Below are 24,069 nucleotides of genomic sequence, written 5' to 3'. Positions count from 1 at the left end.
TTGTATTTCTGCAGTGTCAGTTGTTACTTCTCCTTTTTCATTTCTAATTCTATTGATTTGAGTCATCTCCCTTTTTTTCTTGATGAGTCTGGCTAATGGTTTATCAATTTTGTTTATCTTCTCAAAGAACCAGCTTTTAGTTTTATTGATATTAGGTATTGTTTCCTTCATTTCTTTTTCATTTATTTCTGATCTGATCTTTATGATTTCTTTCCTTCTGCTAACTTTGGGGTTTTTTTTTGTTCTTCTTTCTCTAAGTGCTTTAGGTGTAAGGTTAGGTTGTTTATTTGAGATGTTTTTTGTTTCTTGAGGTAGGATTGTATTGCTACAAACTTCCCTCTTAGACCTGCTTTTTGCTGCATCCTATAGGTTTGGGGTCATCGTGTTTTCATTGTCATTTGTTTCTAGGTATTTTTTGATTTCCTCTTTGACTTCTTCTGTGACCTCCCGCTTATTTAGTAGTGTACTGTTTAGCCTCCATGTGTTTGTATTTTTTACAGATTTTTTCCTGTAATTGATATCTAGTCTCATTGCATTGTGGTCAGAAAAGGTACTTGATATGATTTCATTTTTCTTAAGTTTACCAAGGCTTGATTTGTGACCCAAGATATGATCTGTCTTGGAGAATGTTCCATGAGCACTTGAGAAGAAAGTGTATTCTGTTGTTTTTGGATGGAATGTTCTATAAATATCAGTTAAGTCCATCTTGTTTAATGTATCATTTAAAGCTTGTGTTTCCTTATTTACTTTCATTTTGGATGATCTGTCCATTGGTGAAGGTGGGATGTTAAAGTTCCCTACTATGATTGTGTTACTGTCGATTTCCCCTTTTATGTCTGTTAGCGTTTGCCTTATGTATTGAGGTGCTCCTATGTTGGGTGCATAAATATTTACAATTGTTATATCTTCTTCTTGGATTGATCCCTTGATCATTATGTAGTGTCCTTCTTTGTCTCTTGTAATAGTCTTTATTTTAAAGTCTATTTTGCCTGATATGCAAATTGCTACTCCAGCTTTCTTTTGATTTCCATTTGCATGGAATATCTTTTTCCATCCCCGCAATTTCAGTCTGTATGTGTCCCTAGGTCTGAAGTGGGTCTCTTGTAGACAGCATATATATTGTTCTTGTTTTTGTATCCATTCAGCCAGTCTATTGGAGCATTTAATCCATTTACATTTAAGGTAGTTATCGATATGTGTGTTCCTATTACCATTTTCTTAATTGTTTTGGGTTTGTTATTGTAGGTCTTTTCCTTCTCTTCTGTTTCCTGCCTAGAGGAGTTCCTTTAGCACTTGTTGTAAAGCTGGTTTGGTGGTTCTGAATTCTTTTAACTTCTGCTTGTCTGTAAAGGTTTTAATTTCTCCATCGAATCTGAATGAGATCCTTGCTGGGTAGATTAATCTTGGTTGTAGGTTTTTCTCTTTCATCATTTTAAATATGTCCTGCCACTCCCTTCTGGCTTGCAGAGTTTCTGCTGAAAGATCAGTTGTTACCCTTATGTGGATTACCTTGTATGTTACTTTTCCCTTGCTACTTTTAATATGTTTTCTTTGTATTTAATTTTTGATAGTTTGATTAATATGTGTCTTGGCGTGTTTCTCCTTCGATTTTTCCTGTATGGGACTCTTTGTGTTTCCTGGACTTGATTGACTATTTTCTTTTCCGTATTAGGGAACTTTTCAACTATAATCTCTTCAAATATTTTCTCAGTCCCTTGCTTTTTCTCTTTTTCTTCTGGGACCCCTATAATTTGAATGTTGGTGTGTTTAATGTTGTCCCAGGGGTCTCTGAGCCTGTCCTCATTTCTTTTCATTCTTTTTTCTTTATTCTGCTCTGAGGTAGTTATTTCCACTATTTTATCTTCCAGGTCACTTATCGATTCTTCTGCCTCAGTTATTCTGCTATTGATTCCTTCCAGAGAATTTTTAATTTCATTTATTGTGTTGTTCATCATTGTTTGTTTGCTCTTTAGTTCTTCTAGGTCCTTGTTAAACATTTCTTGTATTTTCTCCAGTCTATTTCCAAGATTTTGCATCATCTTTACTATCATTACACTAAATTCTTTTTCAGGTAGCCTGCCTATTTCCTATTCTTTTGTTTGGTCTGGTGGGTTTTTACCTTGCTCCTTCCTCTGGTGTGTATTTCTCTGTCTTCTCATTTTGCTTAATTTACTGGGTTTGGGGTCTCCTTTCTGCAGGCTGCGTGTTCGTAGTTTCCGTTGTTTTTGGTGTCTGCCCCCAGTAGGTGTATTTGGTTCATTGGATTGTGTAGGCTTCCTGGTGGAGTGGACTGGTGCCTGTGTTCTGGTGGATGAGGCTGGTCTTGTGTTTCTGGTGGGCAGGACCGCGCCTGGTGGTGTGTTTTGGGGTGTCTGTGAACTGAGTATGGTTTTAGGCAGCCTTTCTACTAATGGGTGGGGTTGTGTTCCTGTCTTGCTAGTCGTTTGGCATAGGGTGTCCAGCACTGTAGCTTGCTGGTTGTTGGGTGGAGCTGGGTCTTAGCGTTGAGATGGAGATCTCTGAGACAGCGTTTGCCATTTGATATGAAGTGGGGCCAGAGGTCTGTGGTGGACCAATGTCCTGAAGTTGGCTCTCCCACCTCAGAGGCTCAGGCCTGACACCCGGCTGCAGCACCAAGACTCTGTCAGCCACCCGGCTTGTCTTCTTAAAGCTGGGCTGCCTGCAGCAGCCCGACCAATGTGATACTCAAATTGGAAATGTTACCTTTGCACCGGGTGCTAGAGGAGATCTCCGTCGTTCCACACCAGAAATAAAAAAGGATGAACAGGTCTTCTTATCCATGATGCAAAGTTAAATTCTATTCCTCCAGGGAAAATTTCAGGGCACTGCCCCTGCCACCACCAGTGATAGAGATGGCTTGGGAAACATTGGAACCACCTCTAAGCTGGGGTTTTTATGAATCTGAAGTGGCTCCTCCACTGTCTCTTTCCCTTTCTGCCAACTGAAGCAGAAGACTCTGAGGCTTTAGAACAGGGCAGTACTCCTCAACATTGTCGAGGTCGTCAAAAATGAGGAAAGTATGAGAAATTGTCACAGCCAAGAGGAGTCTATGGAGCCATGAAGACTAAATGTAATGCTTGGCCACCTGTGGCCGCCCAGGTCTGCGTCCCCGGCAAGAATTTGCTCCTGAGCCTGAGCTTGTTATTTTAATGTGTATTTTTTTGATTTTCTGTGACATTGAATCCCCAGCCTTCCACTGAGTTGGTCCCCACCCTTTTAGGGAGAAAGCAGGGAGAAGAGTAGAAGAAAAGAGATTTATGGCTCCCTCCCCATTCATCGCTTTGAAGATGAGAAGCAAATGCAGACACAGAGAGCCCTGGGTTCAAATCCTATCTCTGCAACTTCCTAGCTACTGACTTTGTGCAACCTTCACTTCTCTGAGCCTCAGATTTGTTCACTGAAGGATAGAGCATTCATCCTGTCCTCCATGAGGGTGAGGTAGTAGAGATTTATAAGGAAAGAGTCTGCTGTGCAGTCTGGTCAATCTGAAGACAGTAGCTTTTGTTGTCTGTGGGGAGCTGAAGCTCAGGATATACAAGCACCTCCTGGTGCACAGAGGCAGCGAGGAACTCAGAGCTGGCTCTCCTGTCCAGGGACGGCCTCTGCAGGGACTGCTGCTCATGTTTAGGTCACCGCCTCTTCCCCTTCATTCGTCGCAACCTCCCTGTAGGGTGGTCTTCTAATCACCTCTGGGCAATGGAGGCATCTATCCCAAGCCAGGAAATTAATCCTGGGGAATTGGGTGACCTTGGGGGAGTGAATTCTGACCGCGATTGTATTTATCTGGTTCTGCGGGAATCCACCTTTCAGAACTTGGCTTGGGACCAGGGTGGACTTCAGGTGGGTTTGTTTGGCAGTGTCTCCCCTTATTCTCTGGAGCAGAATTCAGAACAGGAGCATGCTCTTTCCAGGACAGCCCAGCCAAGCTGGGTCTCTGCCTCAATTCATTATCCTTCCCTGACCCCTCATCTAAACTGCACATGTTCTTTTCTTTTTTTATTATTAATTAATTAATTTATTTTTGGCTGCATCGGGTCTTCTTTGCTGCGCACAGGCTTTCTCTAGTTGCGGCGAGCGGGGGCTACTCTTCGTTGCAGTGCACAGGCTTCTCATTGCGGTGGCTTCTCTTGTTTTGGAGCACGGGCTCTAGAGTGCAGGCTCAGTAGTTGTGGCATGCGGGCTCACTAGTTGGGGCTCACGGGCTCTAGAGCGCAGGCTCAGTAGTTATGGTGCACGGGCTTAGTTGCTCCGCGGCATGTGGGATCTTCCCGGACCAGGGCTTGAACCCGTGTCCCCTGCATTGGCAGGCGGATTCTTAACCTCTGCACCACCAGGGAAACCCTGGACATGTTCTTGTTACGCACCTATAGAAGGTTAAGAGCAGCTGATACAGAAGAGGCGGCTGTGGCTCCAAATAAGCTGTCCGCCCACAGCACAAGAGAGAACCCACGGCACTCCTCTACTACTGCTTTGATTGGTGGTGGGGGGCTCTACTCTTCAGGTTATTTGAACGCCAGATGAGTAGGCCATCTGGACCCAGGCTCACAGTGAGGCCAGAAAACCCTACCACACTCTCAGCTCAGAGCGTGGGTGTGGCTGACTGGGCTGAGAAGTATTTCTCCTGAAATCAAAGTTGGGTGCCTAGGCCCCGGTGCTATCAGCCTACCCTGGTTTTGCTCTGGAAATACCTCATCGATTTTCCGTTTTCTTACCTGGGCACATTCCACTTGCAAGAGACCTAAGGGTCGAGCTGGGAGGTGGAGTGAGTTTGGCTTATTTTCTAAGTTGAAGGAAAACTCAGAAAAAAAGTCAGCAGGCTTTCTTGTGAGAATATGGGTTTACTGACTTTTTTTGTGTCGGGCAGCAAGCCAGCCCTCTACTCTGTGGCTGTGAGAGTAGAACTTCTCCAGGCGTTTGTCTGCAGAAGGCTCTCAGGTGTATCCGTGCTTGGAGAGAACTGAACAATTTTGTGTTTTCATTTTGATGATCATCGAGAAATGATTCTTATACCAGTTATAATTCACATCAATTCATAGTTGAATGACCCTTTAGTAGAAGAAAACCATTGGTATCTTAAGTAAAGGTTTGTCAAACAGCAAGCATTTCTTTTTCCTCTTTCAAATGGAAGGGTGCTTGATAAAGCACAAGCTTCATTTCCTATGGCTTTACAGAAGTGGTGAACTCATGACACTGTCTTGGAGCTTTAAAGCTACTTTTCATCTCTTATTTCCCTTGTGTTTCCACCACAACCGTGTGAAGTAAAGATTATTAAGCCCCTTTGATCATGAGGAAACAGTGGCTCAGAAAGAATGAGTGACTTCCAAGAATATGCAGTGATTTGGCTGGAGGGCTGGGGGACTTCACATCTGTGTTACAGTTTCGGGCTTTTCCATGAGTTCAGCCTTCCCAGTAACACCCCCTTGTCTCTGACTCCTTTGAGAGTCCCAGGTTCTGGTTCCCATTGCTGTGGAGCAGTGTTTGAAATGGTTAATAGTGAAAGAGGCTGATACCAGTTTTGTTGAGATGGACATCAAGGTCCCATGCTTAACCAGACAAATATTGAGTCATGCACTTCCAGAAAGTTTATCTCCTCTTCTCAGAAATGAAGACTTCCTCCATCCACAGCAGATAAGCCATGATCAGCCTCCGGTCCCTCCTCCTCAATTCCTGGCGGGTTCAGGATTACCAGGCACCATTTAATAAGCACCTACTATGTTCTGGGCATGGCAGGATCCTTTTTTCTAACCCTTACAGCAATCCTGTGAGGTAGGTGGCCTTGCACACATTTTACAGGTAAGGAAACTGATGCCCAGAGCACTCATGTTATTTGCCTAAGGTCATACGGTGATGACAAATGAAGCTGGGATCCAAATCTAGATTTGTCTGACTCCAAGGCTGGTTCACAGGAAATTTAGCACCACTCTTCCAAATGGGGCCTTGTGTGGGGTCTTCCTCATCTCAGTCCTGGTCCCTCATCTCATCAGTGCGTGGGGTGGAGGAGTACAGGAGGGGGGCCGCACCTAGGTTTTCTTGGCCTCTGGGCCCTGAGTCATATCTGAGTTGAGGTCCTGGCTCTGTCTCTTAACAGTGGGGTGATTGTGGGAAAATCCCACAACCTCTCTGAGCCTGTTTTCTCATTTGTAAAATAAGGTCGGCAATGATAGTGTTATTCTGAACACTAAACGGGTGCTTGGCACAGTGCCTGGCCCTAGCAGTTGCGTAAGAAGAAGTGGCTCTTATTTGTTTGTTGGTCACGTACTTTCAGGGAGTGGAGAAGGGGGTTGTGGGAGGGCCAAGGCTGCTGAACTCACACAGCCCCCCACCGGCTCCGCAGCACCCTTCTCTGCTCTGGAACTTTTGATCTGCTCTCCACTGCGCCCCTGGTGAAGGCCAGGCTCTCCCACCTGACACTCACGGTGCCGCACAGTGAGGCCTGAGGCTCCCTCTCAGCTTCACCTCCCGATGCTTGGCTTTGCGTACCTGCTTGGGCTGACTTGACCCTCTCTGTGCCCCAGTGCCCCACCCTCGCCCACCTCCAGGCCATTTCCCTCCCATCTCACGGGTCTTTCCCATCTACGAAGGCTTCTTTGATCCTAGACTGGATTCAGGCCCCTCCTCCTGGGCTAAGATTCTTGAACAACTTCTTTTCAAGAAGAAAACATTCACTTATTTGGCAAAGTAAGCTGAGCCACAGGCCCTGACTCAGGTCCTGGGAACACAGAGGTAACTACGTGGTTCAGGTGCCCACTGTCTAGTGGGGGGAACAGACAAAGTAAGTAGTGCATTAGGTATTTGGTCCTTGTCTGATTTCTTGTGGTATTTAAGACGATTAGCATCTCCAGGGCAGGGGGAGTACCAGTTACCTCTGGGCCCGCTGTTCTGAGCTCACAGTTACCAATGTCTTGGTTGAATTGATTGATCTGAACAGATGTGGTCAAAGGTAAGCTCACAGTTCTGGCACGCCCCAGCTAGCACCGGTGGGGGGCTTAGAGGAGGGTGGGGAGCCCAGGGGCAGCCTTCTCCCATCTGTGGCCTTCCCTTCTCCCCCTCCATCCTCCTAAGTCACATTCTGTGATGGAGTCAGCATGCAGGGTTTGGCACTTTTTTTTTTTTGACAATTTGCTACTGGCTTCTAAGGAGGGAAGCACACTGGCTTTAGAGCCAGACATTCCTGGGCAAGTCATATGACCTCCTCCAGCCTCAGTTCCTCTTGTATAAGATGTTGAAACAGTAGACTCGACATTCATATGTGAGTTCTCTGGAGATCTTTGAAAATTCTCCAAATCGTCTTCATCATTCTTACCAAGTTCTCATTTGTTGACAATGGCTCTAAGGTGAGGCATTTTGCTGTCATTTGACAGATGAAGACATGAGGCACATGCTACAAGAGCACATAATTTCCCTCATTTATGCAGTCATGCACAATTGAGCTATGTTAAGTGACTTCTGTATTGATTTCATGAATATGGAGCTGTAGGCGTTTGTAAGTCTATTAAAATAAATTCCTCATTGGGTATAAACTCTTCCGAACATGCACTAGCACTCTGGTTTCTTTGGGAGCTGTAGCTCACAAGCAAGCGGTTATTTCTATCACGTCCTGATACATGAAGGGCATGGAACTCCCTGTGCCCTGGGTCGTGGCCTGGGGGAGAACTCTCTCACAGACTAAGGGACGGGCCCCTGCCACCTTGCTATTGCACATACCTCACTCCTGAGCAAAATCAGGAGACCTCTGGGGTTGTTCTCAAATAGTCAAAATCCCAAATGTTGACTCTGTACATGCCAAAGGTCAACTGTGAGGACAACCACTGTCCAGGGCTTGGTGAGATGATATGGCACGTGTCTAGCGCTCTAAGCGTGCCCTGGGCTTGGAACTGCAGCACTGTTGCTTTCCCTTTAACTGAAACCGTTTGCTTCTAGCGGCATTAGTGGGCTTTGCCGTGGCTGAGAGAGTCATAAGTCAAACAAGATGAACCTCTGAGCACAGGCATTAGGAGCACAGTCCTTATATTCAGACAGTTCTGGATTTAAGTCTTGCTGCTGCCACTCACTACCAGAAGCACTTTAACCTCTTTAAGATTCAGCTTCCTTATCTATGAAATGGAAAGGATAGCAGTGCCAACCTCAGAGGACAGTGAAGGGAGGGAGGTTTAGGGGTGGGATTAAGCAGTGAGTGCTGAGATCTGGCCTCTAAAGAAAAAGATCCAAATTTTCCACCTGCCGACATAGGTGCACATATCAAGTGGTCTTTCTGTATGGGAGGTGGGCAGGGAGGTGGATGTGAAAAACCCCAGAAAACCAGCCCTTGCCTTCTAGAAGGGAATGACCGTGGGACAAAAGTGGACTGGAGTGTATAATCTCCAGGTCCATCCATGTTGCTGCAAATGACATCATTTCATTCATTTTTATGGCTGAGTAATATTCCTGTGTGTGTGTGTGTGTGTGTGTGTGTGTGTGTGTGTGTGTGTACCACATCTTCTTTATCCATTCATCTGTTGATGGACACATAGGCTGCTTCCATGTTTTGGCTATTGTAAATAGTGCTGCTATGAACATTGGGGTGCATGTAGCTTTTAAAAATATTTTATTTATTTTTATACAGCGGGTTCTTATTAGTTATCTATTTTATACATATTAGTGTATATATGTCAATCCCAGTCTCCCAATTCATCATCCCCTCCCCACCCTGGCTTTCCCCACCTTGGTGTCCATACGTTTGTTATCTACATCTGTGTCTCCATTTCTGCCTTGCAAACCGGTTCATCTGTACCATTTTTCTAGATTCCACATATATGTGTTAATATACGGTATTTGTTTTTCTCTTTCTGACTTACTTCACTCTGTATGACAGTCTCTAGGTCCATCCACATCTCTACAAATGACCCAATTTCCTTCCTTTTTATGGCTGAGTAATATTCCATTGTATATATATACCACATCTTCTTTATCCATTCATCTGTTGATGGACACATAGGTTGTTTCCATGTCTTGGCTATTGTAAATAGTGCTGCTATGAATATTGGGGTGCATGTATCTTTTTGAATTATAGTTTTGTCTGGATATATGTCCAAGAGTGGGATTGTTGGATCATATGGTAACTCTATTTTTAGTTTTAACCATTTTCAGTAGTGGCTGCACCAATTTACATTCCTACCAACAGTGTAGGAGGGTTCCCTTTTCTCCACACCCTCTTCAGCATTTATTATTTGTTGACTTTTTGATGATGGCCATTCTGACTGGTATGAGGTGATACCTCATTGCAGTTTTTTTTGTTGTTTTTTTTTTTTCGGTACGTGGGCCTCTCACTGCTGTGGCCTCTCCCGTTGCTGAGCACAGGCTCCGGACGCGCAGGCTCAGCGGCCATGGCCCACGGGCCCAGCCACTCCACGGCATGCGGGATCCTCCCAGACCGGGGCACGAACCCATGTCCCCTGCATCGGCAGGCGGACCCTCAACCACTGCGCCACCAGGGAAGCCCCTCATTGCAGTTTTGATTTGCGTTTCTCTAATAATTAGCAATGTTGAGCATTTTTTCATGTGCCTATTGGCCATCTGTATATCTTCTTTGGAGAAATGTATATTTAGGTCTTCTGCCCATTTTTTGATTGGGTTGTTTGTTTTGTTATTGAGTTGTATGAGTTGCTTACATATTTTGGAAATTAAACCCTTGTTGTCGCATCATTTGCAAATATTCTCTCCCATTCTGTAGGTTGTCTTTTTGCTTTGTTTGTGGTTTCCTTTGCCGTGCAAAAGCTTATAAGTTTGATTAGATCCCATTTGTTTATTTTTGCTTTTATTTCTATTGCCTTGGGAGACTCACCTAAAAAACAGTGCTAAGATTTATGTCAGAGAATGTTTTGCCTATGTTCTCTTCTAAAAGTTTTAAGGTGTTATGCCTTATATTTATGTCTTTAAACCATTTTGAGTTTATTTTTGTGTACTGTATGAGGGTGTGTTCTAACTTCGTTGATTTATGTGAGGCTGTCCAGCTTTCCCAGTACCACTTGCTGAAGGACTGTCTTTGCCCCATTATATATTCTTGCCTTCTTTGTCAAAGATTAATTGACCCTAAGTGTGTGCGTTTATTTATGGGCTCTATTCTGTTCCATTGATCCATAGGTCTGTTTTCATGCCAACCCTGTGCTGTTTTTATTACTGTAGCTTTGTAGTATTGTCTGAAGTCTAGAAGGGTTGTGCCTCCAACTTTGTTCTTTTTCCTCAGGATTGCTTTGGCAATTCTAGGTCTTTTGTGGTTCCATATAAGTTTTATGATTATTTATTCTAGTTGTGTGAAAAATGTCATGGGTAAGGCATCTATATTTTTTAAATGCTCCCTAAGTGCTGTTAATGCTCAGGCAAGATGGAGAAGCACTGATTTAAGTGGTTTCCTTCACTCACACTGAACTTCATGGCTATGGGACTAGGGGTGGGGAGCACCTCTGAGGACAGACTTGCTCAAACTCTTTCTCTTCTATATTCTCTTCCCTTTTCTCTTTGCATGTGGCCTATTTGGCCTTGGACTGGTTCTAGGAAAGAGATCAATTTGCTAAGGTGAGAGGGGTAAATTGTTGTCACCTTGGTGACCTTAAGGAGAGGCCAATCACTTCAGTGATACTGGTATTTAGGAAATGTTAAGGAACTCTGGCCCTGACTTCCTCCTGCCCAACAGGTAAAACTACATGGAAGGAAATAACAAACAGCCCCTGACACAATACCCAGCTGAGGAGTTTCTGGAGGAAAATACGTTTAAGACAACATTAGCAGAATCATTGTTCTCACTAAAGATAGTTAAACTGGGGTTTGAAGAGAGAGATGTAGGTCATCAGACTCTTGTTATCAAGATTTTGTGGGTTTTTTTGTTGTTTTTTTTTTAAAGCATCCTTCCATATCTAGCCAACCAGTAGAACCTGTTTGTTAGGAGGCCAGCTGGGATCAGAAGGTTCTAATTTTATTGGGGTAAGTTTCAGGCCATGGTCAAACCAGAGTTCCTTGCCCAGGGTTTCCAGAGACCCACCAGACACTTTCAGGATTTCAGAAAGCCAGACAGGAGAAGCACATTTATCCCAACAAGCCTGCACAGGCCAAGGGAATCATCACGTTTCTTTGTATTAAGGCTGAACTCGTATCACCTGATTGTGATAACAATGAGAATCTCATGCTGGTCAGAACCTCTTATTGGCAGCAACATCCTTGTCCATTTGATAACAAACGAGAACTCAGATTATTACTTAAATTTGGCTGACAGCACTTTCAAAACTTGGGGATCATAGCAGGGGGAAACAAATACAAGATGTACTAGATGTGGAAGAATTTAGGAACCGCTGGCTTTGGCTAAATTAAGGGGCGCTTCTGTTATTTCACTGTGCTAACGTCATGCTGGGATGAAGAGAGAACTGTGTGGATGGTGAAAAATCTATACTGAAAATTCTGATGAATTCTCAGAATTCTACTTAGACCAGTAGAAATAAAGTCTCTACTTAGTAGTTCATTTAGTTACAGTAAACAGATAAACTCACAACAAATAAACTCACTTCTTACCTTGCCCAGAAGTGACATGTTATTTTTGCTCACACTTTATTGCTGATAACTAGTCAAACAGTCCCAGTTCCACTTAGATGCAGGGTGTGTGTGTATGCATACTTGCTGAAAAATATAATGCCCGGCTGGACCACCACTTTAAGCAACAACTCTATATGGCAGAGAGCACATCTTCTGTCAGGCGGCCAGTGTTTCCCCACTGACATGAGGAAACAGGAAGAGGAGTCATTGCAGAATTAAGTGGCAACTCAGGAGACACAAATTAAGAGTTCGTGGTCATAAAGAAACGGGAACCCATTACAGGGAGGGTTTTGTTGTTTGTTTTTTTTTTTGCGGTACGCGGGCTTCTCACTGTTGTGGCCTCTCGCGTGGCAGAACACAGGCTCCGGACGCGCAGGCTCAGCGGCCATGGCTCACGGGCCCAGCCGCTCCGCGGCATGTGGGATCCTCCCGGACCGGGGCACGAACCCGTGTCCCCTGCATTGACAGGCGGACTCTCAACCACTGCACCGCCAGGGAAGCCCCTACAGGGAGGTTTTTGGAGGCCAGGACACACAGACTGCTTCTTCTTGGAGGTACTATGGTTAGCCAAGGGCAATATGGTGTCAAGGTTTCTAGTCTAGGGACAGAAAGTTTGGGTCCTAAAGTACAGATGAGGGTGAAGTTTGCACACTGAGAGGTTAAGGAGGTGGTGATCGGGGCAAAGTATGGGTTGGCTAAAAAATTCGTTCAGGTTTTTCCATAACATCTTATATATATAAAGCGATGTCACCAGAAGGTCCAAGATGGTCACTGGCAACTCTAGTTGGCCTGGTAAAGCAGAGAGGCGCTCAGGGGCCATTTCAGGGGCCCTGAGTAGAGAGATATATGTTGGAAAGCTGGACCAGGCTTGCAAGTTAGAACAGTCAGGCTTGCATCCCAGTTTTGACCATTTGTAATATCTTAAGCATATGGCTTCAACTCTCTGAGCCTCAGTTTCTTCACTCATAAAAGAGGATCATTAATACCCCACCCCACTGGGTGGTGGTAAGAATTAAATATGGTAACATAAAATGCTAGCACCCAGTAAGAGCTCAGTAAACGGGATCCTGGGCCTTCCTCACCTGAATTGTTGCAATAGCCTCTCGAAAGGTCTTTCTTTCTTTAACCTTCCCCAACCTGCCACCTACCACAGTTGATTCTCAGTGTAGCAGCCAGAATGATCCCTTTCAAACATAAGTCAGCCAAATCTTCTTTAGAGTGAGAGCTAGAGTTCTCACACCAGTCGAAGACCCTCCGTGCTCTGTACTTACTACTTCCCTGTTCTCCTCTTACGCTGCTCTCCTCCTCCACCTCTGTCCTCCAGGCCTCTGTCCTGTTCTTCAAGCAGGTCAGGCATGCCTCTGCCTAGGGATTTTGCTGTTCCCTCCACCTGGAACTCTCTTCCCTCAAAAATCTGCATGAGCCCTCCTTCACTTCCCTCTAATGTTTGCTCAAATGCCTTCTCAGTGAGGCTTTCTCTGAACATGTAATTTAAAATGCATACCCCCAGCCCCGCTGTCCCTCTCCATCTACCCTGCTTTAATTTTCTGGGTAGCAATTATCCCCTTACAAACACTACATATGTGTTTATTTTGTTTTCCTCTTCACTTACCCTCTCACTGGAAGGCATATTCTGGGGGGTGTTAGACTTCTGGCTGGTTTCTGCGCTGTCGAAACTTTTTCTGCATCTCCACTTTGGCTCACCATAGAAAATAAGCATTTGCTGGATGAATGAACCTATTATGAGTATCAGAGTATGTTGTTCCTATAAGCTCTGGGGCCACTGCAACATGGAGGCCTCCCTGTTCATTTCCCCACCCCAAACTTCCTTAGGTGACCAAGGCTTAGCTCCTCTTAGATATAAAAACATTGGGAGAACCACTGAACTTGAAACCACTGAATCTCAAGAAGCCTTGAAATGGAACGCTGAGTTCACAGGAAACAGAGCAAAGGGGAGTAAGTTAATACCTTGAGGAAGTTGTCAGCCAGATTCAGTACGTGGCACATTCCATAGGACAAATGACTTAGTTTTTTCAACAAATTTAATATCATGAAAAAGAAAAGTAAGGGAGTGGGGAATTGTTATAGATTAAAAGAGAGTTGAGAGTGGCATATCGTCCAAACAAAATGTGCCTACCTTGTTTGGGTCCTCATTCAAGGAATTTAGTGTAAAAGACATTTTTGAGAGAATTGGTAAAAATTTGAAAGTGGAGTGGTTATTGGGTGATAATGGCATCGTGGTCATGTATGTGGGTGCGTGTGTTTGTGTGTATGTGTTCTCATGTATCCTCTGGCAGAACCCAACATGTGGGAGGTGGGGGGGAGTACTATTATAGAGAATTCAGCTCCGCAGAAAATGATTTTGAGGGCCTATGTTCTCAGTTTTCCCAAGGATGGTGCATAGCTAATACTGTTCTAGATACCAGGGAGGTAAGTTAATTCATTACATAAATGGATGTCTTAGGACATTAAGGCTTAATTTTCTCATGGCACGCCAGTCGGGAAGAGCTGGGCGTGGGGTAACTGACGTGAAGTCTGGTGTTTGCTTTAAGTTATTCCAAGAAAGAAAGGGGGGGGGTGCGGGATCAATGAAATGAGATTAGCAAAATGTTGATAATATTTGGAGCTGGGTTATGAAAACATGGAGGTTCATCGTGCTATTCTCTGTACCTTTTCATTTTTTTATTTTGTTTTTAATTTTTGGCTGGGTTGGGTCTTCGTTGCTGTGTGCGGGCTTTCTCTAGTTGCGGCAAGAGGGGGCTACTCTTGGTTGCGGTGCACGGCCTTCTCACTGCAGTGGCTTCTCTTGCTGCGGAGCACAGACTCTAGGCGGGTGGACGTCAGTAGTTGTGGCACGTAGGCTCAGTAGTTGTGCCTCGTGGGCTCTAGAGCGCAGGCTCAGTAGTTGTGGCTCGTGAGCCTAGTTGCTCCGCAGCATGTGGGATCTTCCCAGACCAGGGCTCGAACCTGTGTCCCCTGCGTTGGCAGGAGGATACCCAACCACTGTGCCACCAGAGAAGCCCTCTGTACCTTTTTGTATGTGTAAAAACTTCCATAATACAAATGTCATTTTTTCCCCAAGATTAGGAAGAGGTGAAACAGTTCTTTCTGAGGAGGAAAGAGGCCTATTTTCTTTTCTCTCTACATCTCTGTGGGGTGTGGAGGAGAGAGGTGGGTGGGTCTATTGCTTGGGAGGGGCATGGTGTTTATTCAGCCCTCGTTATGGGCCCTTTTCTGTTCCTTCCTCCTCGGCTTACCCCTGACTGTTGGAGTGGAGCAGAGTGGTCTTAGTTGGTAAGACTCGGGGGATGCCTGCTGGGGCGGGGGCTTCTACTGCTTGTACTGGGGAGTGGGCATGATACAGAAAGGGAGCTGATGGGGTGTGAAGTGCCTGCTTTCCGCCAGGCACCTGTCAAACTGGAAGGCAAAAATCGCTACAAGTACGTGTCCGCTAAAGGCGCAAGGTTGAAGACAAAGCACAAGCCAATGGCCTGTGGTTTTTCTTTGCCCTGGCTCCCTTAGTCCTGAGTCCAGAGCTCTCCCTACCTGTTCTGAGTGGCTGGCTCTGATCCAGGACCATGGAGCAGCTGCCCTGTCTGCGGTGGGGACTCAACATCCCGCACAGAAAAAGTTCTGTTCTCCACGTTTTTAGATAACCTCAGGGAAATGTACTCGGCCGTTTCACAGTCTTCTCCTTCAGTGCCTGCCTGGCTGGGTAAAAGATCTAATCTCTGTTAAGAGACCGTGTTTTTTGTTTTTTTGTTTTTTTTTTTTTGCAGCCTGGGTCTGGAACAGCTGGGGCAGGCAGGAATGAAGGCCCCTTTGTCTTCAGGGCTCTGATCTGGCAGGATTTCCCCCTCCTTCCCATTAGCCTGGCAGCGGGGCTGGTCCTCAGGTAAACACTTGTCAACGCGGCCACTCAGGCACCTGGCAAAGTCTCTCATGGTTTCCTTTCACTCCCTCCTCAGATTCACCAACTACAGATTGGTTTCCGTTGCTTATCTGACTTTTTCTGTCCTTTCGAGTAAAACTGGGACTTGTCAGAAATGTTTTGATACAGCTACTAATGTTTTGACCTATGCCGGCTCCCACTGGTAGGTGGCCAGGAGCTGTTAGGCTGTTTCTGACGGCAGCCTGGACCAGCTCTGCCGGAGCCCCTGGGAGGTGAGCCAGCGGCACCCACCTCAAGCACTATTGTTGCCGCAGGGATTAAATGAGTTTTACCCAATTACAGGAACTTTACCGTTTGTAAAATACTCAGCACGTGGTAAAGGTACAATAATTCTTAGCCAGAACAAAGTGATAAAGTCTATCAGTAAATTGTCGGCACAACCCTGCAGGGGCAAATTTTAAAGTATTATTATCCATACTTCACAGGTGAAGACACAGGCTCACAGAAGTTGACCAAATGGGTCTGACATGCAACTGACAGATAGAAAAGCCAGGATTTGACTCTGGGCTTTTGAGATGCCAGAGCCCGAGGTCTTTCTCCAAAGCTTGAGCTTCTCAAACTATTGTTGGTAAAGGACTGGGTTTCTTCCCCAACCTCTCACGCATCCATAATTTTAAAAATACAATAAAAGGGAGTTATTAGAATAATGAAATGAAAAAGGCATTTAAAATACAAGCCATATTTTTAAAGTTATTAGACCCATCAGGCATAAAACTACTCTTTCCAATTACTATAAGAGTTGATTACACTCAATTTCTATGCTTTTCCCATCCTGGATCTAGATAAAGCTTTCTCAGACTAGCACTTCTGATTGCGTCAGAATCACTTGGGGGTGCTTGCTAAATGCAGGTTTCCGAGCCCCATCCCAGACCACTTGGAACAGAATGACTGAGGTAGAATTCAGGAATCTGCATCTTAACAAGTAATTTTAATAATGTGCTCTACATCTGATCAGCATTGTTCTCTGCAGTGCTGCCTTCCCTCTACAGATTATAGAGGATAGTCTAAATAGTGAAGTGAACACAATGTTTTATTCTACTGTCTCCCAACCCCAGCCCTACTATTTTGCTTTTGTTTTTAATTATTAGGGACTTCCTTTCTGTAGAAACTCAGCAACAGAAACTGCTTCCGAACTCATTTTAGTGCACGTCAACAAACGTGTTTTGATTGCAAACTACAGGCTGAGTAGAGGGGGAACAGATCACAAGGTGCCCACATCCAGTAGAAAGCAAGTGTCGCTAGAACAAAGTCCAGAACCTGGGGCACTTGGGTGTGTAGAGGTAGGGGAGATGTGGAGGAACCAGCATCAGAGACAGCTGAGGAGGAGTGACCAGTGAGTGGAGAAAAACCAAAAGGGTGTGGGTTTTGGAAGCCAGAAGGGGGAAGTGGCCAACTGTGTAAAGTACGGCTGATGGGCTGAGTAAGAAAAAGACTTAGCCCTGACCATTTGATTGGTAGCATGGAGGTCACGGAGGTCTTTGGGGACATGACAAGAGCAGTCTCATCGAGATGAGGGAGGTTTGATGGAGTTGGTTCAAGGGAGAATGGGAAGAGGGAAGTTGGAAACAGTGACTACAGATAGTTCTTTCAAGGAGTTTTACTGTAAAGGGAGGAAAAAGGGCAGGGGAAGTGAAATGAGGTCAAGAGGTTTTGTTGGAGGGACAGGGAAATGGAGTTTCTTTAGACCTCAGGTAATGGCTAAATATGTGACTTTTGTAATGTCATGTATCTTTTTCAGTTAATTCCTTCAGTAACACGAAAACATTGTCGACGTAAGTTTTTTCTTCACACTCTTTCAAACGCCCCCTAATCCCAAATGATATTGTCAAGAAGAGTCTGCAAATCACTCTCGTTCCTTACATAGCTTAATTTGAATATATTTGAAAAAAATGATGCTGCTTTTTTTCATATTTGCTTTATTTTTGGCTGAAGTATTTTTAAAGTAAATTTAAAGTAAATTTTAAAGTAAATTTTTAAAGTAAATTTTTAAAGTTAAGTAAATTTTTAAAGTAAAAAGTAAATTTTAAAGTAAGTTTTTAAAGTAAAGATGAAGTTTACTTTAAATTCAAATGCGTAGGACTTTTTTTCTAACATGACCACATATATAATCATAATATAATAATACTATTATTAAACCTAACACAATTAACAGTGATTTCTTAATATCATATATGATACCCAGTCTGTGTTCAGATACCCCCATTTCCCCCCAGTGTTGTTCTGTTCAAACCAAAGGTCTGCAGACCGCATGTGATTGCTGTGTTTTTTGTGTGTTTTTTAAGTCATTTGTTTTTTGTGCTCATTGACTTGTTGATGAAACTAGTTCGATCGTTCTGTAGAACGTCCTGCTTTCTGGATATATCTGGTAAATTAGGGTGTCTTTTAACTTGTTCTTCTTTCTCTTGTATTTCCGAAAAACTGGAATTGCGTATGAAGGCTTGATCACTTACAGATTAAACATTTGGGGCAAGAATTTTTCATTCGTGGTGCTATGTGCTTCGTACTGTCTCACTTCAGAAGGCAAAAACTGTCTAGGTGTCCCATTGTTAGTGATGCTGAGACTAATCTGGGTCATGTGGTGGCTGCCTCAATCAGGAGAGTGTTTGGTTTTTTTTTTTTTAAAGATAGGAGAAATAATAGCATACCTATATGCTAATGAGCATGATCTTTGAGAGAAAGATACCTATTGATGCAGAAGAAAAAAGGGGGATTTTTAAGAATGTCCTTAAGTAGACAAGAGTGTGTAGGATTTATGGAAAAATGTTGGATATTGCAAGTGTTGAATGCAGCCAATTAATTGATAGTAATGAGATCATTTGGGCATAAGTGCAGGTAAGGTGAGTAGCGGTGGTACAAAAGCATGCGTGTGGAAGTTCTACTGTGGTAGCTTCCTTTTTTTCTATGAGCGAGTAGCAAGTTCATCAGGCGAGGGTGAGGATAAGAGGAGTTTTTAGTGGGGAGGAAGTCATACAGTCCTCTAGGACAGTGGCAGATGAATTGACTGGAAAAGTAGCATATCGTTGCTGTGGAGCATTAAGGAGCGATTTGCAGTTAGTGATCATGCACTTGAAGTGACATCATTAAGCATCGTTGCATGATTTTCTCTAGCCATGTTCAGCTGCCTGCTTGCAGGTGTGGAGTAGGACAGAGAGTTGGATTTAACCAGGATTGGGGTTTATCCACACATGTGTGATGAGAGAGGTCAGCTGAATGACTGACCGTGGAATTTAAGCTGGATAGGAAGGGAAAGGGTGGCAGGGAGGAAGTGAGAGACAGTGGGAAGGTAGTAGGATCAAACACAGAAGATTGTTAGAGTTGGGTACTGGTTGGACTAAGCTGCAGAGATAGGAGTGGTGATTAGAGAAGGACGCCTGAAATCGAGGCATCCCTTGATGAAGGGAGTATATTTTTTGGAAATGACAAGACCAAAGCTATGACCTTGGGGGTGAGTTGCTGATGTCACAGTCATTGGAGTTGACTAGGATAATTCTATAAGTGATTGTTAATGCCACCAAGAGTTATGACAGAAATAGTGTTGGAGAGAATTCTAGTGAGCCAGGAGCTAACATATTCAAGGAATGAGGAAGATTGTCCTGGGTGGAGGAGAAGATACAGCAGCAAGGTGGTCTGCACAGGGTTGCCACAAGGATGAAATGAGTGGGTGCACGTGGAGTTCCCAGCACTGAGCATGGGCTGAGCACAGGCTCAGCAAGTGTTACTGGTTTTCATTCTGAGTCTATATGGCTCCAGAGAGCTGAGCTTAAACTGCTGGGTTTATTTTTACAGGGAGGTTGATTTCTTTTCATTTTAAGACCTTTCTAAGAGGCAGAGCTGCTCACATAGCCATGTGCAACCTGGGGAAGTGGTGGATTTCCTGTCACTCAGTGTACTCACCAGATGGAATGAATACCTGCCACGGCAGTGCTGTAAAGGGGACTCCGGCAATTGAAGGTGACGGGTGGGTAGGTGGTGGGGGTGATTCTAACAACTGAAGGACGTGGGGAACGGGAGGAGTGATGTCCGAGCTATCCTCATTCTTTCGTTCAAACATGACCGAGCACTTCCCAGTTAGGGCGCAGAGCCTGGCTTGATGCAGGGGACCAGAGATAAATCTTAAAGGTTGGGACAGACCTGCAAACGAGTAAGTGTCATGTGGTCTGATGAGAGCCAGCACAGGCACAGCGGAGCTGTGACGATCTCCGTGGGGGTCAAGAAAGGCTTCAGAGTCCAGGGGCACTTGAGCTGGTATAGGAGGCTGAGTGGTCATGGCCCTGTGTGAACAGGGCAGGAAAGGACATTTCAAGCAGAAGGTATTCTATGTGCAGGGCTACAAAGGCATGAAAGAGCATGGGACATTTGGAGTGTCATGAGTGAGTTACTCTGGGCAAATTGCTCATCACACCTGTCTCAGTCTCCCATTTGTAAAAATGGGGATAGTAGTGGTATCCACACAGTAGTGGATGGGGAGGGGTAAATGAAGTGACATGGATGATTTTTGTCACAGTTCCTATTGCAATCCCTTTGGGTGTATTATCTAACTTGATTATTTAAATAATCCCATGAGATGGGCTCTGTTATTATTATTCCCATTTTACAGATAAAGAAGCTGAGTCCTAGGGGGTTGAGTAGCTTGTCCAAAGTCATGTAACTGGGGAAAGGCAGAGTTTGGACTCTTGCCCAGCTCAGTCTAATTCCAGAGTTCTTACTCTTAACCCCTAAGCTATAGTCAGTGCTTTGAACATAGCTAGTATTAAATACTTGGTAGCTGTTGTTGTCGTGAGTGCTAAAGTTTCTCCCCCAGAGAGTTGAGGATTCTGTTACCACTTGTGTAGCTGGTTGAAGATCACCACTGCTACTATCTCACGAGCAGCGGTGACTATTTTTGGAAGGCCCTCACCATCTACAACAGATGTAGATCAACAGTTATACCACTTGTTTCAACTGGTTGATTTTTGGAAATCAACAGTGGGGAGTGATTTTAAATCTCCTTAGAGGGCAAGTTGTTCCGAGCAGATGCGATGTGTGGGAGGAAGATACGGGTTTGCTGCACTCCTCTGATGTCTGTGCACTGAGCCCAAATAAAAGTCTCATGCCCCAGCAGCTCATGCATTGAGGGAATGGCAGTGAAGCAGCATATACAGGCAAGAGGTGGCATCCAAAGTGCCGATGACTGCCCAAAGTGTTCTCAGTGAGGCTGCTGAGAAAGAACCCTGTCCATCAATGGTGCCTGAGGTAAGCATAGACCTCTTAAGGGCTGGCAACACTTCCCTCATTCATTCATTCAACCAATAGCTATTGAGTACCTACCATATGCCAGACATGCATCTAGGCACTGAGGGTAGTAGTGAAGAAAGGCCAATACTTACAGAGTTTACATTTTTGGTAGGAGGAGACAAATGGTAATCCTGCTTGCATAATCACAAACCCCCTGCCTCAAAGGAAAGTTACATGACATGAAAAGAGGGATAGCTTTCAGAGACTTTTTTTTTTTTTTTTGGACTCTACCAGGAGGCTGCTGCTAGGCAGGGAGTAGAAATTAATTTAACTTTTTAAGAAAGTAATCATGCCATAGAATTAAGAGCTCATGACTATGAACCAAGTTATTGTACTTCCAGGAAATAAAACTGAATAAATAATTCAAAAGGATAAAAGGTTAATAATTAAGCTTCCAGCAGTAGGGAAATAATATGCTACATCCACCAGATAGAATATATACACAATGCTGTGTGAATTTAAGTAGTAACGTAAAATAAAATGCTTAAAATATTATGACAAAAAAGTGAAACACAGAATGTTACCTGTACATATTTAGTCACATTGTGACTAAAAGTTTTGCATGTCCAAATATCTAGAAAAAATGTACATGGCTGAGACCTGAAAACAGGTGATGAGCAAACTGAGAAGAGATAAATTCTCATCTTTCAGTTTGACTTTCTTTATGTTGAGTAATTTAGCCAAAACTGTTGGGGATATTGAATTGGTTATAATATTGCATCTGTTTTATGTTTGAGTTTTCTGGCCGTGAGGCATGCGGGATCTTAGCTCCCTGACCAGGGATTGAACCTGCACCCCCTGCATTGGAGGGCGAAGTTCTGTCTGACCACGGGACTGCCAGGGAAGTCCCTTAACCGTAGATTTTTCACCATTATAAATCATTTTGAAACTGAAAGCTATTTTTCTTTTTGCACATGCATATTGCTTTATAAAACTCATTCTTTACTTCATGAATCTTCTTCCAATTCTCACCACAGCCATGTAAGGTAGGGAATTATTTTATATATGAGGAAACTGAAATATATAACCTTTTCTCCCTTTGAATTATTTATTCAGTTTTTTTTTTTCCTGGAAGTACAATAAGTTGGTTCATAGTCATGAGCTCTTAATTCTATGGCATGATCACTTTCTAAAAAAGTTAATTTCTACTGCTCTCTTGAAATATACCAACTTCATTACAATCTGCCTGGCAATGAGTATTAATCATTTTGAAAACTGCTGGTTAATGTTAATTTTACAAACTAGTATCTTAATGTTCAGTTGGCTCTTTTGAGTTTCTCTCAAGAGTAATCATAATTTCATATGCTCATTAATTGTATTTTCTGTTTTGTGATTTGTCTGTTCCTGTTGATTGCCTGTTCATTTCTAGAGGCTTTTACTGTTTGAACCCTTTGCACACCTTGAGTTTATCTTCCTTTTTATTACAGTATTTTTTATTGTATACAAGTTGGAATTTTCATGCAACTGACTATTAAACTTTTCCTTTGTTATTTTTCTACATTCCATCAGAAAGAAGAGAACTAACAAATATAGAGTTCTATTTTTAGCTTTTAAAAATTATATTTTTATAATTTTTTCCAACTCTAAGACTAACATGTGTACACTTTAGAAATTTTGGAATATACAAAAAAATTATAAAAAATGAAAACCCTCATTACTCCTTATTCTACCATCCAGGGTGTATTTTTTTTTTTTTTGTCCTTTCTCTTTCTCACATGTGAATTCTAAAAAATGTATTTTTTCTGAATTTCAGTTAACATTATACTGATAGAATTTTCATGTATCATTAAATATTCTTTGAAAATAATTTTTTAAAAGTTTGTTTAGAGTTCATTTGGGGATGAACTGAATCCTCTCTTTCCCAAATTGCTGTTTATGTTATGCTCAAACCAGTGACTAAACAACCCTTTCTTCCCAGGTTGGTCTGTGGTGCTTGCTTATGTTCTCATGTAGTATCAGACTACTTCTAGGCTCTCTGTGCTGTTTATGGACCCAGAGCACTGCACCTGTAATTGGCTTTTGTCTCTCTTTTTCTGAGCCCTTGGGGCTTCCAGGGCCCGCACTGGAGTGTAGCAGACGTCCCTGTCTATCTTGTTAATCTTTAACTCTGCCCCTGCTGGAAAACGGCACTTAACTCATCTTTTTTTTTTTTTTTTTCTCCTTTGTAGATGCTTTTTGATCATCCTGAGAAAAATGAGCCTTGGCCTCCAGACCCAATAAAGCAAACATTCCTCCCATGGGGAATAGTGCTGGTTCCTGAGGACCTGGAGGGCCTGCAGCCCCAGGGGGATTAGCCAGAAGCAGGTAAGGAACACCTGGAGGCGTGGGATATAGAGGCAGCACCGGGGTCCATTTTCTATTTGGGATCGGCATGGCAGAGTGCGCTGGTGAGGAGCCACGGAGGGGCTGAAGGTCTGGCTACAGCTTTGCTGTTTTCTTCTTTTTTTTTAGTCCTTAGTCAATGAGGGGTGGAGATAAGTGATTTGCCTATTTCTATAAACTATAAATATAAGATTTAAAGTTATTCTGTAATTCAGTCTACCTTTTTAAAGCACCTACTATGGCCAAGCCCTGCATTTGCTACTGGGCATCTAGTGATGAGTAGCCTAGGGTGGGAGCCCTACTTTGGCTGGGATTTTTCTTTCTGTTGGTTCAGTGTTGGCTTGTTCTCTGTATGTGATAATGCGAGTTGTTACTTATTCTTCTAGAAGCCTGGTGGGCTCGTAAGTGTTCGTTGATACAGTCCCATCAATTCAAGAACCCTTTATTGAATACCCACTGTGTTCCAGGCATGGTGCCGGGCACTGGAGTGTCAGAAATGAGCCAGGAGGAGTTTCCCTCTAGCAGGGGGTCAGCATGAAAGCAAGCATTACTAAACACTAGAGGCAAGCAGCAGGGAGCAAGAACAAGAAGGGGAGGTGGGCTCCACAGGAGGCCAGAAGCAGAAAGGTAATGCTGTCTGGTTGCCAGGCAAATGGACAAGGGGAGAGATTACAGCAGTGCAGAGTCCTAGAGGCTTAAGAAGGCAATCTGGGATGTGATTGGGAAATTAAAAACTTGGACTGATTTCCCAAAGAATCTGGGGAGAAATATTTACTACTCCTTTCCTTCAGTTTGGGCTGCTTAGATGAAACTTCTTCAAGTCCTTGTCTCTCTAGAGCAGCTTGAGAGATGAGAGTGAAGCTCTAAGTGCCTATGACCAGAAGCTCCAGCCAGCTGGTAGACTTGGAACCTCAACAGAGGGTGGTGGTCAAGAGAATTGG

At 43.7% G+C, this 24,069-nt stretch overlaps 1 protein-coding gene across 1 annotated transcript in view; it reads left to right on the top strand.

The window, feature by feature from the left end:
* ST6GAL1 (ST6 beta-galactoside alpha-2,6-sialyltransferase 1) overlaps positions 1–24,069 on the top strand; it is a 140,236-nt gene that overhangs the window by 73,616 nt on the left and 42,551 nt on the right. The window contains exon 3 of the mRNA XM_029213987.1: positions 22,975–23,110. The gene's annotated coding sequence lies outside the window, so the exon portion shown is untranslated. The remainder of the gene's footprint in view (positions 1–22,974; positions 23,111–24,069) is intronic.

The sequence above is a fragment of the Monodon monoceros genome, unplaced genomic scaffold, assembly GCF_005190385.1.
Source record: "Monodon monoceros isolate NGI ecotype Baffin Bay Population unplaced genomic scaffold, NGI_Narwhal_1 Super_Scaffold_11, whole genome shotgun sequence".
Classification (NCBI taxonomy): Eukaryota; Metazoa; Chordata; class Mammalia; order Artiodactyla; family Monodontidae; genus Monodon; species Monodon monoceros.
Note: the sequence above shows the minus strand (reverse complement) of the source record. Positions and strands in the feature narration are given on the sequence as shown.